This window comes from Tamandua tetradactyla, chromosome 8 (assembly GCF_023851605.1).
Source record: "Tamandua tetradactyla isolate mTamTet1 chromosome 8, mTamTet1.pri, whole genome shotgun sequence".
NCBI lineage: Eukaryota > Metazoa > Chordata > Mammalia > Pilosa > Myrmecophagidae > Tamandua > Tamandua tetradactyla.
Window position 1 is genome coordinate 67040452 of NC_135334.1, and position 17534 is coordinate 67057985.

Below are 17534 nucleotides of genomic sequence, written 5' to 3' on the forward strand. Positions count from 1 at the left end.
TAAGATGGAATATTATGCAGCTGTAAGACAGAATAAAGTTATGAAGTATGTAACAAATGAATGGACCTTAAGGCCATTATGCTGAGTGTGATTAGCCAGAAACAAAAGGACAAATACTGTATGGTCTCACTGATATGAACTGACATTAGTGAAGAAACTTGGAGTATTTCCTTCATAACAGAGACCATCAGGAGATAGAAATAGGATGAGATATTGGGTAGTTGGAGCTGAAGGGATACGGATTGTGCAACAGGACTGAATATAAAAACTCAGAAATGGACAACACAATACTACCTAACTGTAAGGTAATTATGTTAAAATACTGAATGAAGCTGCATGTGAGAATGATAGAGGGAGGAGGGCTGGGGACATAAATGAAATCAGAAAGAAAGATAGATGGTAACGATCGAGATGGTATAATCTAGGAATGCCTGAGTGTATAATAATAGTGAAATGTATAGTGTACAGATTTTAAAAATGTTTTTGCATGAGGAAGAACAAAGGAATGTCATTATTGCAGGGTGCTGAAAATAGATGATAATTAATAATTTAAAATGTCACCTTATGGGTGAGACTAAAGCAAAAAATGTTTATTTGTTACAAAATTTATATTTTGACTAGAGCATTTCCTAATATAACTCATGTAGATAGTTTGATTGAATGTCATAAGTACTTAGAATCTCAGGTAGGACATGAGATTTTGTTGGTTTGTCCAGAGTGATACCCCGATGATTCCCAGAGTGATTTGATCAGTGACTGGAAAAGTATTTGCAGGCCCCCTTTGGGAAATGGTGAGAGTGGGGGGAAATTCAACTTCCCCAAGTTGAATTCTTGATATTCTCACAAGCAGTGTGGACAACCAAAGCTATAGGCTGAGCCCCCAGTCTTGGGGTTTGTTCATAAGAAACTTAACCCCACAAAAGATAGGTCAAGTTTACTTAAAATTTAGGTCTAAGAGTCACCCCCAAGAGAGCCTCTTTTGTTGCTCAGATGTGGCCTCTCTCTCCAGCCAACATGACGAGCAGTCTAACCACCCTCCCCCTCTCTGTGTGGGATATGACTCCCAGGGGTGTGGACCTTCCTGGCAGCGTGGGCCGAGATCCTGGAAGGAGCTGAGACTCAGCATCAAGGGACTGAATAAAATCCTAGAATGAGCTGAGAATTAACATCAAGGGATTGAGAGATCCTTCTTGACCAAAGGGGGAAGAGTGAAATGAGACTAAGTGTCAATGGCTGAGAGATTCCAAACTGAGTCGAGAGGTTATCCTGGAGGTTATTCTTATGCATTAAGTAGATATCACCTTGTTGTTCAAGATGTAGCGGAGAGGCTGGAGGGAACTGCCTGAAAATGTAGAGCTGTGTTCCAGTAGCCATGTTTCTTTATATATATATATATATATATACATGGGCAGGCCTCGAGAATTGAACCCAGGTCCTCAGGCATGGCAGAGAAGCACTCTTACCTGCTGAGCCACCGTGGCCCGCCCATAGTCATGTTTCTTGAAGATGATTGAACAATGATGTAGCTTTTACAGTGAGCTATATATTGTTCATATGAAACTTAACCCCACAAAAGATAGGTCAACTCTACTTAAAATTTAGGCCTAAGAGTCACCCCCAAGAGTGAATGTTAAAACCTTGTGTCTGATGCTCCTTTTAACTACTATATCAACAGAAGAGTAGAACATATGGAATAAAAATAAATAATAGGGGGAACAAATGTTAAAATAAATTTAGTTTGAAATGCTAGTGGTAAATGAAAACAAGGGGTAAGGGGTATGGTATGTATAATCTTTTTTTTCTCTGTTATCGTTTTATTTCTTTTTCTGTTGTCTTTTTATTTCTTTATCTAAATCGATGCAAATGTTCTAAGAAATGATGAATATGAAACTATGTGATACTATTAAGAATTACTGATTATATATGTAGAATGGAATGATATCTTAATATTTTGTTTGTTAACTTTTTTTTAATTAATAAAAAGTTAAACAAAAAAAATACTGTCAGCCCCGGCTGACTTGATGGGTATCCCAGGCTGTACCCTCCAAAAAAGCAATGCAGAGGCTGTGTTCTGCAAGGGAAGTATACTTTACTGAAATAGTCCAGGCAAGTTTAAAACAAATAAATTATAAAAACAATAAACCCTGGAGTAGGGTGCAGTCAGTATCCAGATTGCTCCACTATATTATCTAACATGTTCATTTCTCAAAAGGAAAAAGAAAATTTAAGCCCTATAAAGAAACAGGAAAATGTGACCAACACACAGGAAAAAGCAAATGACAGAAGGGAAGTATAAGAGGCCCAGAAGTTGGATTTGAAGACTTCAAAGCAACTCTTACAAATATATTCAGAGAAATAAAGGAAACCATGCTTAACAAAATAAATGAGATTATAATGATAATGTCATATTAAATAGAAAATACCAATAAAGCGACTGAGATGGAAATTTTGGACTTAAAAAGTATAATAGTGTAAATCATAAATTCACTGAAATGCCCAGCATTTGTGCTGACGAAAGAATGACTGAACATTAAGATAACTGATTATGTACTCTGCAAAACAGCGAGGAAGCAGCAAGTGATTCTAAAAAGTAATTCAAATCCATCCCCCCAAAACAGAAAAACTGATAAAAGTAAATACGTAGGTTATTATAAAAAAGAGTATACTTGCATATTTCTTATCTTACAAGAACAAATATGTACCTGTTTATATTGTTGGATCTATAACATCAAAATGTAATATAACACAAGTATGTGTGTGTAGTGCTGTATTGGTGTAAGTAAATGACCACAAAAGCTAATTCCAATATACAGCAGTAAATGTAGAGAACCAGAAATAATAAACAACAAAGCTAATGTAACAAACTCTGTAAATACATACTTGCTCTTTTTTAACATATAGACGTAATATGCCAATCATAGCGCAAAAAGAGGAAGAGGAAAAGAGCTAATAGCAAGAAATTTTTATGCTACTGAAATTAAATAAGAGTAAATTCTGCAAAAATGGACAGCACAATAATACCTATTCGTAAAGTAATCATGTTAAAACACTGAATGAAGCTGCATCTGAGCTATAGGGTTTTTTTTTGTTTTTTTTTTTACTATTATTAATACTTTTATTTTTTTCTCTTTATTAACATTCTATATCTTTTTCTGTTGTGTTGCTTGTTCTTCTTAACCGATGCAAATGTACTAAGATACGATGATCATGCATCTATGTGATGATGTTAAGAATTACTGATTGCATATGTAGAATGGTATGATTTCTAAATGTTGGGTTAATTTCTTTTTTTCCATTAATTAATAAAATATGTTTTCAAAACAAGAAAAAAGAAAAAGAGTAAATTCTGATTTGTTAAGATTTATATGGTAAGCCCTAGAGCAATTACTATGAAAGTAACTACAGAAAAATAGAGAAAAAAATCATTAAAGAAATTAAAATGTTACACTAAAAGCTATTCATTTATTGTAAAACAGAGTCTTAGAGAAAGAACAAAGAAACAAAAAAGATGTGATGAAAATAGATAAGACTAAGTAAATGACAAGTGTAAATCAACTGTAATAACACTATTAAATGTGAATGATATTATCTGATCTAAAGAGATTGTCATCTGAATGTTTTTAATGCAACTATATGCTGTCAACAGGAAAGTTTAGCAGTTGTGTTAGATTCACTTGTCAACTTGACCAGGTGAAGGCACCTAGTTCTGTTGCTGTGGACTTGAGCCAATGGTACGTAAACCTCATCTGTTGCTAATTACATCTGCAGTTGGCTAGGAGAGGTACCTACTGCAATGAATGACATTTGACTTAATTGGCTGGTGCTTAAATGAGAGAGCACAGTGTAGCACAGCCTAAGCAACTCAGCATACCTCATCTCAGTACTTGTAGCTCAGCCCAGGCCTTTGGAGGTGCAAAAAGAAGTCACCCCAGGGAAAGTTGTTGGAACCCAGGGGCCTGGAGAAAAGGCCAGCAGAGACCATCCTGTGCCTTCCATGTAAGAAAGAACCTCAGTGGAAAGTTGGCTGCCTTTCCTCTGAAGAACTAACAAAATAAATCCCCGTGTATTAAAAGCCAATCTGTCTTTGGTCTGTTCCATTCTGGCAGCTAGCAAACTAGAACAGCAGTAAAGATAGAAATAGATTGAAACATAACCAAAAGAAAGCTATAGTTCTTAGTAATACTAATATTAGAAAAAACATTTTTAATTATGAAATGGTTACTGGAGATTAATATAATGGACATTTTATCATGTCAAAAGGATGAATGCGTCAAGAAGGTACAAGAATTATAAAAAGTCTTGTGTTGGTGATCCCCAAGACCACACAAAGATTTGATGATTCACTAAAGCTCACAGAACTCAGAAAACCTCTTATATCTGTGGTTATAATTTATTACCATGAAAGAAGACAGATTAAAATCAGGAAAAGAGAAGCTCACCTGAGTCTTTGTGTCTCTGGTTTTTGTTGAAGTTGGTCATTTGGACATGAAATGCCAGCCTAATAGGCCTAAAGTACTCAGTCTCTAGCCCCAGCCTCCGATCAAACCAATACAGTGAGGCCATAAGCCCTGGACAAACAAACAGGCGTTCATAGTAAATTACACTTCTGGAATAAACTAGTATGCGTCAGTGTCTCGGGTATATAAAGATACTGTTATCAAGCAGGATATGCCAGGGGCTCAGAGGTTATCTCACAAGAGTGGTCAAGGGCCACAGTTTCTTTGGAATGTGCAGGGCTTGAGTACCACAAGCCCTTTGAGTTTAACCCTTTACTACACAAGACCCAAATACATGAAGCAAAAGCTGACAGAATTATAAAGGTTCAACTATTCAGCGATAATAGTTAGTACTTTAATACCCCGATTCAACTAGAAAGAACAACTAGGGAAGACTTGAATAACCTTATAAAGCAACTAGAACTAATAGACATCTACAAAATGGTCTGGAATTGCATCTTATTCTCAAATGCATGGGAACATTCTCTAGGAGAAACCATATGTTTGAACATAATACAAGCCTCAATAAATGTAAAAGGAGAGAATCATAATAGCTTATTTTCTTCACACACAGCATAATTATTAGAGATGAGTAATAGAATGAAGTTTAGGGAATAGAAAAATATGACAAATTGAATAGCATACTCTTTAATAGCCAACCGATGAGTCAAAGAAGTCACAGGAAAATTTGGGATTACTTTGAGATGAATGAAATTGAAACATAAAATAACAAAATGTTTGGAATGCAATTAAAGCAGTACTTACAGGGAAATTTATAGCTCTGAATGGCTATTTTTAAAGAAAATCTTAAATAAGTTCCCTGAATGTTCACATTAAGGCAATGGGAAAGAAGCATAAACTAAACACAAAGCAAGCAAAAGAAAGAAAATAATCACAATTACATAGAAATGAATGAAAATAGAGAAAATCAGTTAAACCAAAAGTTGACTCTGAAAAGATCAACAGAAATGACTAAAGTTTAAGTGGACCAACCAGATTACCAAAATCAAAAAAAATGGTAGCGGAGGGGTATCACTACCTATCTTACAGAAATAACAAGAATAATAAAGAAATGCTGTGATCAACTCCATGCCAACAAATTTGTTTACCTAGATGAAATGGACAAATTACTAGAAGCAAACTACCAAAACTGACCCTAGAAGAAAATTAAAAGCCTAATTAGATGGATAACAAATAGAGATTGAATTGGTTCGTTTAAAACTTTTCACATGGAAAACCCCAGGAATAAATGGTTACCCTGGTGAAGTCTACCAAATAGAAAGGAGTCAATGCCAATTTTTCTAAAATTTTTCCAAAATATAGAAAATGAGAATACGTTTTCCAGCTCATCCTATATGGCCAGTATTACTCTGTTGCTAAAACTAAAAATGTCATGCAAAAAAAAAAAAAAAAAACAGGACAAACAGAACAAATCTATACTAACATTGCTTACGAAAACATACGCAAAAATTCTCAACAAAATTAATCCAAATCCAGAAAAATATAAAAGGATTTAGATGTCATAATCAAGTGGTATTTGTCCCAGAAAGACAGGGTTGGTTCAGTATCTGACAATCAATGTAAAACACAAAGTCAATAAAATAATGGGTAAAAACCACATGTTTATTTTAATAGAGAAAAACCGTTTGACCGAATCCACTACTCTTGATGATAAAAATGCTCAACAAACAAGGAATAGAGAGGAATTTTCTCAACATGATTAAAGGTGTCTGTTGGGGATTGAATCATTTCCTCCACAAAACATGCTCAAGTCCTAATCCCTATCCTGTAGTGCAAACTCACTTGCTAATAGGATCTTCAAAGATACTATTAAGGTAAAGCCAGATTGAATCAAGGTGGGCCTAAATCTAATATGATGGGAGTCCTTATATGCAAAGGAAAATTGGACACAGACATACAGGTCCGAGGAAGAAACAGAATTAGACAGTCACCAAGTGGTGGAGGTAGACATCAAGACACCACCAGAATACTCCAGACTTTGGAAAAGGCATGGCCTACCAAAATTTTCATTTTTGGATTTTGTAACCAATAAATTCCTATTTAAGTCGAACAGTGTATGGTATTTTGTTATAGCAGCCCTGGCAAATTAAGACAGCATCTTCAAAGAACCCCTCAGCTAATACTTAATAATGAAAGAAAGAATGCTTACCCTCTAATATCAAGAACAAGACAATTGATACCCACTTTTACCACTGGTATTTAACATGACTGTAGAGATTCTAGGCACGGCAATTTGACAAGAAAAGAAATACAATGTAACTATAATGTATAGGAGAAAGTAAAATTATCTGTATTCTCAGATGACATAATCTTTTTTTTTTATTATTAATTAACGGAAAAAAAGAAATTAACCCAACATTTAGAAATCATACCATTCTACATATGCAATCAGTAATTCTTAACATCATCACATAGATGCATGATCATCGTTTCTTAGTACATTTGCATCGGTTTAGAAGAACTAGCAACACAACCGAAAAAGATATAGAATGTTAATATAGAGAAAAAAATAAAAGTAATAATAGTAAAAAAAAACAAAACAGAAAAACCTATAGCTCAGATGCAGCTTCATTCAGTGTTTTAACATGATTACTTTACAATTAGGTATTATTGTGCTGTCCATTTTTGAGTTTTTGTATGTAGTCCTGTTGCACAGTCTGTATCCCTTCAGCTGCAATTACCCATTATCTTACCCTGTTTCTAACTCCTGCTGGACTCTGTTACCAATGACATATTCCAAGTTTATTCTCAAATGTCGATTCACATCATTGGGACCATACAGTATTTGTCTTTTAGTTTTTGGCTAGACTCACTCAGCATAATGTTCTCTAGGTCCATCCATGTTATTACATGCTTCACAAGTTTATCCTGCCTTAAAGCTGCATAATATTCCATCGTATGTATATACCACAGTTTGTTTAGCCACTCCTCTGTTGATGGACATTTTGGCTGTTTCCTTCTCTTTGCAATTGTAAATAACGCTGCTATAAACATTGGTGTGCAAATGTCCGTTTGTGTCTTTGCCCTTAAGTCCTTTGAGTAGATTCCCAGCAATGGTATTGCTGGGTCGTATGGCAATTCTATATTCAGCTTTTTGAGGAACCGCCAAACTGCCTTCCACAGCGGTTGCACCATTTGACATTCCCACCAACAGTGGATAAGTGTGCCTCTTTCACCGCATCCTCTCCAGCACTTGTCATTTTCTGTTTTGCTGATAATGGTCATTCTGGTGGGTGTGAGATGATATCTCATTGTGGTTTTGATTTGCATTTCTCTAATGGCCAGGGACATTGAGCATCTCTTCATGTGCCTTTTGGCCATCCGTATTTCCTCTTCTGAGAGGTGTCTGTTCAAGTCTTTTTCCCATTTTGTAATTGGGTTGGCTGTCTTTTTGTTGTTGAGATGAACAATCTCTTTATAAATTCTGGATACTAGACCTTTATCTGATATGTCGTTTCCAAATATTGTCTCCCATTGTGTAGGCTGTCTTTCTACTTTCTTGATGAAGTTCTTTGATGCACAAAAGTATTTAATTTTGAGGAGCTCCCATTTATTTATTTCCTTCTTCAGTGCTCTTGCTTTAGGTTTAAGGTCCATAAAACCGCCTCCAATTGTAAGTTTCATAAGATATCTCCCTACATTTTCCTCTAACTGTTTTATGGTCTTAGACCTAATGTTTAGATCTTTGATCCATTTTGAGTTAACTTTTGTATAGGGTGTGAGATACGGGTCTTCTCTCATTCTTTTGCATATGGATATCCAGTTCTCTAGGCACCATTTATTGAAGAGACTGTTCTGTCCCAGGTGAGTTGGCTTGACTGCCTTATCAAAGATCAAATGTCCATAGATGAGAGGGTCTATATCTGAGCACTCTATTCGATTCCATTGGTCGATATATCTATCTTTATGCCAATACCATGCTGTTTTGACCACTGTGGCTTCATAATATGCCTTAAAGTCAGGCAGCGCGAGACCTCCAGCTTCGTTTTTTTTCCTCAAGATGTTTTTAGCAATTCGGGGCACCCTGCCCTTCCAGATAAATTTGCTTATTGGTTTTTCTATTTCAGAAAAATACGTTGTTGGGATTTTGATTGGTATTGCATTGAATCTGTAAACCAATTTAGGTAGGATTGACATCTTAATTATATTTAGTCTTCCAATCCATGAACACGGTATGCCCTTCCATCTATTTAGGTCTTCTGTGATTTCTTTTAGCAGTTTTTTGTAGTTTTCTTTATATAGGTTTTTTTTCTCTTTAGTTAAATTTATTCCTAGGTATTTCATTCTTTTAGCTGCAATTGTAAATGGGATTCGTTTCTTGATTTCCCCCTCCGCTTGTTCATTGATAGTGTATAGAAATGCTACAGATTTTTGAATGTTGATCTTGTAACCTGCTACTTTGCTGTACTCATTTATTAGCTCTAGTAGTTTTGTTGTGGATTTTTCCGGGTTTTCGACGTATAGTATCATATCGTCTGCAAACAGTGATAGTTTTACTTCTTCCTTTCCAATTTTGATGCCTTGTATTTCTTTTCCTTGTCTAATTGCTCTGGCTAGAACCTCCAACACAATATTGAATAATAGTGGTGATAGTGGACATCCTTGTCTTGTTCCTGATCTTAGGGGGAAAGTTTTCAATTTTTCCCCATTGAGGATGATATTTGCTGTGGGTTTTTCATATATTCCCTTTATCATTTTAAGGAAGTTCCCTTGTATTCCTATCTTTTGAAGTGTTTTCAACAGGAAAGGATGTTGAATCTTGTCAAATGCCTTCTCTGCATCAATTGAGATGATCATGTGATTCTTCTGCTTTGATTTGTTGATATGGTATATTGCATTAATTGATTTTCTTATGTTGAACCATCGTTGCATACCTGAGATGAATCTTACTTGGTCATGATGTATAATTCTTTTAATGTGTTGTTGGATACGATTTGCTAGAATTTTATTGAGGATTTTTGCATCTATATTCATTAGAGAGATTGGTCTGTAGTTTTCTTTTTTTGTGATATCTTTGCCTGGTTTTGGTATGATGGTGATGTTGGCTTCATAGAATGAATTAGGTAGTTTTCCCTCCACTTCGATTTTTTTGAAGATTTTGAGGAGAGTTGGTACTAATTCTTTCTGGAATGTTTGATAGAATTCACATGTGAAGCCGTCTGGTCCTGGACTTTTCTTTTTAGGAAGCTTTTGAATGACTAATTCAATTTCTTTACTTGTGATTGGTTTGTTGAGGTCATCTATGTCTTCTTGAGTCAAAGTTGGTTGTTCATGTCTTTCCTGGAACCCGTCCATTTCCTCTAAATTGTTGTATTTATTAGTGTAAAGTTGTTCATAGTATCCTGTTATTACCTCCTTTATTTCTGTGAGGTCAGTGGTTATGTCTCCTCTTCCATTTCTGATCTTATTTATTTGCATCCTCTCTCTTCTTCTTTTTGTCAATCTTGCTAAGGGCCCATCAATCTTATTGATTTTCTCATAGAACCAACTTCTGGTCTTATTGATTTTCTCTATTGTTTTCATGTTTTCAATTTCATTTATTTCTGCTCTAATCTTTGTTATTTCTTTCCTCTTGCTTACTTTGGGGTTAGTTTGCGGTTTTTTCTCCAGTTCTTCCAAGTGGATAGTTAATTCCTGCATTTTTACCTTTTCTTCTTTTCTGATATATTCATTTACGGCAATAAATTTCCCTCTTAGCACTGCCTTTGCTGCGTCCCATAAGTTTTGATATGTTGTGTTTTCATTTTCATTCGCCTCGAGGTATTTGCTAATTTCTCTTGCAATTTCTTCTTTGACCCACTTGTTGTTTAAGAGTGTGTTTTTGATCCTCCATGTATTTGTGAATTTTCTGACGCTCGGCCTATTATTGATTTCCAACTTCATTCCTTTATGATCGGCGAAAGTGTTGTGTATGATTTCAATCTTTTTAAATTTGTTATTACTTGCTTTGTGACCCAGCATATGGTCTATCTTTGAGAATGATCCATGAGCACTTGAGAAAAAGGTGTATCCTGCTGTTGTGAGATGTAATGTCCTATAAATGTCTGTTAAGTCTAGTTCATTTGTAGTAATATTCAGATTCTCTATTTCTTTATTGATCCTCTGTCTAGATGTTCTGTCCATTGATAAGAGTGGTGAACTGAAGTCTCCAACTATTATGGTATATGAGTCTATTTCCCTTTTCAGTGTTTGCAGTGTATTCCTCACGTATTTTGGGGCATTCTGGTTCCGTTCGTAAATATTTATGATTGTTATGTCTTGTTTAATTGTTCCTTTTATTTGTAGATAGTGTCCTTCTTTGTCTCTTTTAGCTGTTTTACATTTGAAGTTTAATTTTTTGGATATTAGCATAGCCACTCCTGCTCTTTTCTGTTTGTTATTTGCATGAAATATCTTTTCCCAACCTTTCACTTTCCACCTATGTTTATCTTTGGGTCTAAGATGTGTTTCCTGTAGACAGCATATAGAAGGATCCTGTTTTTTAATCCATTCTGCCAATCTATGTCTTTTGATTGGGGAATTCAGTTCATTAACATTTAGTGTTATTTCTGTTTGGATAATATTTTCCTCTAACTTTTTCCTTTTGTATTATATATATCATATCTGATTTTCCTTCTTCCTACACTCTTCTCCATACCTCTCTCTTCTGTCTTTTTGTATCTGACTCTAGTGCTCCCTTCAGTATTTCTTGCAGAGCTGGTCTCTTGGTCACAAATTCTCTCAGTGACTTTTTGTCTGAGAATGTTTTAATTTCTCCCTCATTTTTGAAGGACAGTTTTGCTGGATATAGGAGTCTTGGTTGGCGGTTTTTCTCTTTTAGTAATTTAAATATATCATCCCACTGTCTTCTAGCTTCCATGGTTTCTGCTGAGAAATCTACACATAGTCTTATTGGGTTTCCCTTGTATATGATGGATTGTTTTTCTCTTGCTGCTTTCAAGATCCTCTCTTTCTCTTTGACCTCTGACATTCTAACTAGTAAGTGTCCGGAGAACGCCTATTTGGGTCTAATCTCTTTGGAGTGCGGTGCACTTCTTGGATCTGTAATTTTAGGTCTTTCATAAGAGTTGGGAAATTTTCAGTGATAATTTCTTCCATTAGTTTTTCTCCTCCTTTTCCCTTCTCTTCTCCTTCTGGGACACCCACAACACGTATATTTGTGCGGTTCATATTGTCCTTGAGTTCCCTGATCCCCTGTTCAAATTTTTCCATTCTTTTCCGGATAGTTCTGTTTCTTTTTGGAATTCAGATGTTCCATCCTCCAAATCACTAATTCTATCTTCTGTCTCTTTAAATCTATCATTGTAGGTATCCATTGTTTTTTCCATCTTTTCTACTTTATCCTTCACTTCCATAAGTTCTGTGATTTGTTTTTTCAGTTTTTCTATTTCTTCTTTTTGTTCAGCCCATGTCTTCTTCAAGTCCTCCCTCTATTTATCGATTTCGCTTTTGAAGAGGTTTTCCATTTCTGTTCATATATTCAGCATTAGTTGTTTCAGCTCCTGTATCTCATTTGAAGTATTGGTTTGTTCCTTTGACTGGGCCATATTCTCAATCTTCTGAGCATGGTCCGTTATCTTCTGCTGGCGTCTGGGCATTTAGTCAGATTTCCCTGGGTGTCGGACCCAACAGGTTGTAAGATTTTTCTGTGAAATCTCTGGGTTCTGTTTTTCTTATCCTGCCCAGTAGGTGGCGCTTGTGGCACACATTTGTCTCACGTGTTTGGAAGGGATCCCCCCCGATCACCGTTCTCCGCGACCTGGGGATTTCCGATCCAATTCTCTCAGTTGGTCCGGGGGGCCGCGCATTGTGGGGGCGTCAGCCGCCGCAGCTTGAGGGGATCCTGTGGCTCCTATTATTAATACCCGTATTGGTGTTTGGTTTTACCCAGTCCCTGACACTGTCGGAAATTCCCTCCTCTCCCTGGAGGGGTGCCGGTCGCCGGCTGCCGCAGCCTGGGGAACTCGCCACCGGACCAGCAAGCCGCCCGCGGGGGAGGGCCACTGCGGCTTGGGTAGCCCTCTGATCCGAGACTCGTAGCCGGTCCAGGAAGCCGCCCGCAAAAGAGGAGCACCGGCCGCCGTGGCTTGGGAAACTTGCCTCTCCGAGACTCTCAGCTGTCCCGGGAAGAAGGGAGGGAGGCGCTCTGGCCGCCAGCTGCCGCTGCTCGGGAAATTGTGCCCCGCTCGGGGATCTCACCGCAGCAGAATCTCGCAGTCTGTCTAGCGAGTCTAGACTGGGGCACGCTGTGTGTTCATTCCCTGCCGTGTCCCTGGGAACTGTTCTGCACTGTTTCTGTTCACCTAATAGTTGCTCTGGAGGAGGAACTAAGACGCGCGTACCTTACTAAGCCGCCATCTTGGCCCCGCCCTCTGACATAATCTTATATATAAAAAATTTTAAGAAATTCCCTAAAATCTATTAATGTTAATAAAATTGAAGGTGATATGATATAAGATTAATATTGAAAAATCGATTACACATATATAATAGCAGTCAAAAATAATAAAATAAATTTAATAAAAGTTAAAAACCTTGTACTCTAAAATGTACAAAACATTTTTGAGTGGAATTGAAGGAGATCTAGCTAAATTCAAAGACATCCCATGATCATAGATCAGAGGTCTTAACTTTATTAATGTGGCAGTACTCCCAAAATCGATCTTATTGTTTCAAAATCCCGATTGTCTTTTCTGCAGAAATTGACCAGCTGGTCCTAAAATTCAGACAAAATGCAAGGAATTTGTATTAAAAATAAAGCCGAAACAACCTTGAGAAAGAACAAAATTGGTGAACTCACACTTTCAGATTTCAAAACTTAATACCAAGCTTTAGTGATCAAAACAATGTAGTATTGTCAAAAAGATAGACAAATAGTTCAATTAAATAGAATTGACAGAAATAAACTCTCACATTTTTGGTCAGTTGATTTTAACAAGGATATCTAGGTAATTCGTCAAGGAAAGAATAGTCTTTTCAACAAATGGTGCTAAAACAATTGGATATCCACATGCTAAATTGTGAAGTTGGACTGATTCTTTACACAATAAGGAAAGAGTAACTGTAATTGGATCAGAGAACTAAATGTAATAGCTGAAGCTATAAATCTCTTGAAATTAAAACATAAGAATAAATCACTGTGATCTTTAATGAGGCATTATCTACTTGTATAGGACACCAAAATAGCAAGTGACAAAGAAAATATAAATTGAACTGCATCAAAATTAAAACCTTTTAATTTTGCAGTACTTCCAGCCACTGTGCTAAGGTTTGATGTTCAAAAATTAAACATAGAATTACCAAATGACCCAGCAATTCCTCTCCTAGTATATACCCAAAAGAATTCTAAACAATGTGTACAAATGTCTATAGTAGTGCCAAAAGATAGAAACAACCCACATGTCCATAACAGGGGACTGGGTAAACAAAATGTGGTATGTACATACAATGGAGTATAATTGAGTCCTAAAAAGGATTGAAGTTTGATGAAGATGTGAAATTACTGGTTGTTTACCTCCAGGCAGGAGGTCATCATACTAGTGATCTTCTCCAAAGGCTCACGTGCAAGCACAGCTAGGAGCCTCAGGAGACCCTGAGGCCTTTGGGTGGCTACTCTGTACTCTCCTGGCTTCCAGGCCTCTATGTGAGCCCCTCCCTCCAGCTAGGAGGCATCTTTTTAACTGACTGCCTTGCTGCCTTCTAACAAGCCATGAACCAATTGTACACAAGTAAAGCTTTTTGCACCAGAAAGAAAAGAGAAACCAAAGCCATGGGGTTGTATATCTTAAACTAAACAGAATAAAATAAGCAAAAATCTAAAAAAGAAAACAGAAGAAAAAAATTGCTAAATACCTTATTCCTAACTCAGAATTATTTTTTTAAATATGTGAAAATGTTACAGTCTCAAAAAATATAAGAAAATGGTATTGAAATGTACATGACTAGCTAGGGTGCTTTTCATATTTCAGGACATTTTATTAACACAGCAGGCTTTTTTTTATAAAAATTTTTATGTCCATTCTAAAATGTAATGCCAATGACTTAGAATATCTAAAACAATTTCAAAAAAAGGAAGAAAAAATTGGAGCAGTTGCACTCCCTGTTTTCAAGACTTATGTGCTACAGTAATCACGAAAGGGTGATATTGTGAAATTATTGATAAATCGATTAATAGGACAGAAAAAAGAGTCTAGAAATAAACTTATTCATTAAGGTTTAAATGATTTTCAACAGTGGCCCCAAAGCAATTCAATGGAAAAAAGAAAGTGTTTTTCCCTCAATGTTGCTGGAATTACTGGATATCATAGGACAAAAGGAACCTTGACCCTCACCTCATACTATACACAGAAGTTAATTTGGGATGAATCATAGACCCAAATGTAAAAGTTATATTTATGAAGCTTTTATACCAAAACAGGTGAATGTCTTTGCAACTTTGGGGCAGGCAAAGAGTTCCTGGAGAAGGCATAGAAACATTAACCAAACAATAAGTATATTAGACTTAATCATGATTAAGCACTACTGGTTCAAAGACACCATTAATAATAACAGGCAAGTCATGGGCTAGGGGAAAGTATTTGTAACCTGTAATTCTGGCAGAAAACTTACATCAAGAATACATAACGAACCATTACAACTCAATAATAAAAACAAACACAACCAATTTTTAAATTGTGCCTTATCCTTGGATAGACACTTCATAAAGCCAGTATTCACATGAAAAAAAAATGCTCATTATTCATCATTATAATAATAATTATAATGTGTCATTATTCATCAGGTAGGGCTGAAATGAAAAGTACTTAACAACACATGTTAATAAGGATGTGAACCAACTGGAACTATAAAAACCTTGCTGGTGGGAGTGTAAAGTGGTACACCTACTTTAGGAAACAGTTTGGCATTTTCTATAAATATTAAACAAACGGTTTCCCTGTGACCCAGTAATTTCACTTCTAGATGTTTATTTTGAAAAAATGACAACTCCTTTATATGAAAATCCTTGTGCAACAATGTTTATAGCATCTTTATTCATAACAGTCTCAAAATATTAGTCCGTTAACACGAGAAGGGGTATACTACCTTTATTTTTCTACAATGGCTTACTGACTCAGTAAAAATTATGACATATACATGAAACTTTATGAATTTATCTCAAAACATGAGAAAAAGCAGCAAAAAATGCATATCACTCCATTTGTAGAAAGTTCTAGAATTAATACTAATTGATGGCTATAATCAAAATACTTTTTTCATTGAGGGGAAGTGAAGTATTAGGAAAGGACAGGCTGGAATTGTCTGTGATCATAGTAATTTTTTTTTTTTTTTTTTTTACATGGGCAGGCACTGGAAATCGAACCCAGGTCCTCTGGCATGGCAGGCAAGCCTTCTTGCCTGCTGAGCCACCGTGGCCCGCCCTATAGTAATATTTTAATATTAAGAAAGGTGTGGATTACACAGATATATATGCATTTGTCAGAACTCATGAGCAAACACTTAAGATCTGTGCATTTCACAGTATGTAAATTTTACCTCACTAAACATATTTAAAAATTTGTTATGGTTGACAACCATTTTATAAAAGCTGAACTCTTAAAGTATATTACAGTTTCCGTGTGCCCATAATTACACTGTCAAGACATTTTTAAGTTACTTGCTGCTAACATACTACAGTGATTAGAAAAATGAGCTCTGATTGTACACCATGTGTGGACTGTATGTGTGCCAAGATGTGTGTCAATAAAAAATATTTCTTTGAAAAGCTGATAGAAAATGGATTATCCACAAAAGAAATGATGCATTTGCCTACCTCCAAAAAAAATGGGGGGGTGGGACATAATAGTACATAATGAGGTTATTTGGGGATTTTATGAAGTAATTTATGTGAAGCTCATGGAATAGTGCCGAAGGTTGAAAAGTATTCTTATTTTCAAATGAATCAAGAATTTAAATGATTTTTTTTTCCTTTTTTTAAATTTCTTTTTTGTAAAAAATAACATACACACCAAACACAATAAATTTCGAAGCACATCAAAACATTTAGTTGTAGAACAGATTGCAGAGTTTGGTTTGGGTTACAATTCCACGATTTGGGTTGCAATTCCATGATTTTAGGGTTTTTTCTTCTAGTTGCTGGAGACTAAAAGAGATATCATTTTAATGATTCAACATTCATATTCATTTGTTAAACCCTACCTTCTCTGCATAACTCCACCATCACCTTTGATCTTTCCCCCACATTTTAGGGGTATTTGGGCTATGCCCATTGTAACTTTTTCATGTTGGAAGGGGCTGTTGATAATATGGAATAGGAGTATAGAGCTAGTTGATGTTCTGTAGAGGCTGGCCTCTGCATTTCAGGACTTATCTGGTCCGAAGACCCATCTGGAGGTTGTAGGTTTCTGGAAAGTTACCCTAGTGCCCGGAACCTTTGTAGAATCTTGTATATCACCCTAGGGGTTCCTTAGGGCTGGCGGGAGTAGTTTTGCTTGGAGGTTGGCAAGTTATGATAGCTAGCATTGTCTGACTGAAGCGTATTTAAGAGTGACCTCCAGGGTAGCCTCTTGACTTCTCAGCAACTGATACCTTATTTTTTAAACTTCTTTTCCCCCTTTTGGTCAGGATGGCATTGCTGATCCCACAGCATTAGGGCCAGGCTCATCTCTGGGAGTCATCTCCCATGTCAGGGAATCTTTTAACCCCTGGATATCATGTCCCATGTAGGCGGGAGGGCAATAATTTCATTTGCAGAATTGGGGAGAGAGAGGCCACATCTGAGCAGCAAATGAGGTCCTCTTTTGTTCATTTGCCATGAATGATTTTGTTTTAAAAAATGCATCTTAAGGCAAGTTTTATATTGATTTCAAACTCCTTAGGAATTCTGTAATCCTTTTAAAGTTATCAAACTTACATTTTTGTTTGTTTCCTGCTTTTCAACCAAAGAGCTCTGCATTGTCAATTTATTCAATAGGGAGAAAAGTGTTAGATTCCTCTTTGGAGAATAGTTTATTTTAATAC

At 36.1% G+C, this 17534-nt stretch overlaps 1 protein-coding gene across 2 annotated transcripts in view; it reads left to right on the top strand.

Annotated features, from left to right (window-relative positions):
- Window positions 1-17534, top strand: part of RSF1 (remodeling and spacing factor 1) — a 185183-nt gene that overhangs the window by 80726 nt on the left and 86923 nt on the right. The gene's annotated exons all lie outside the window — the stretch shown is intronic.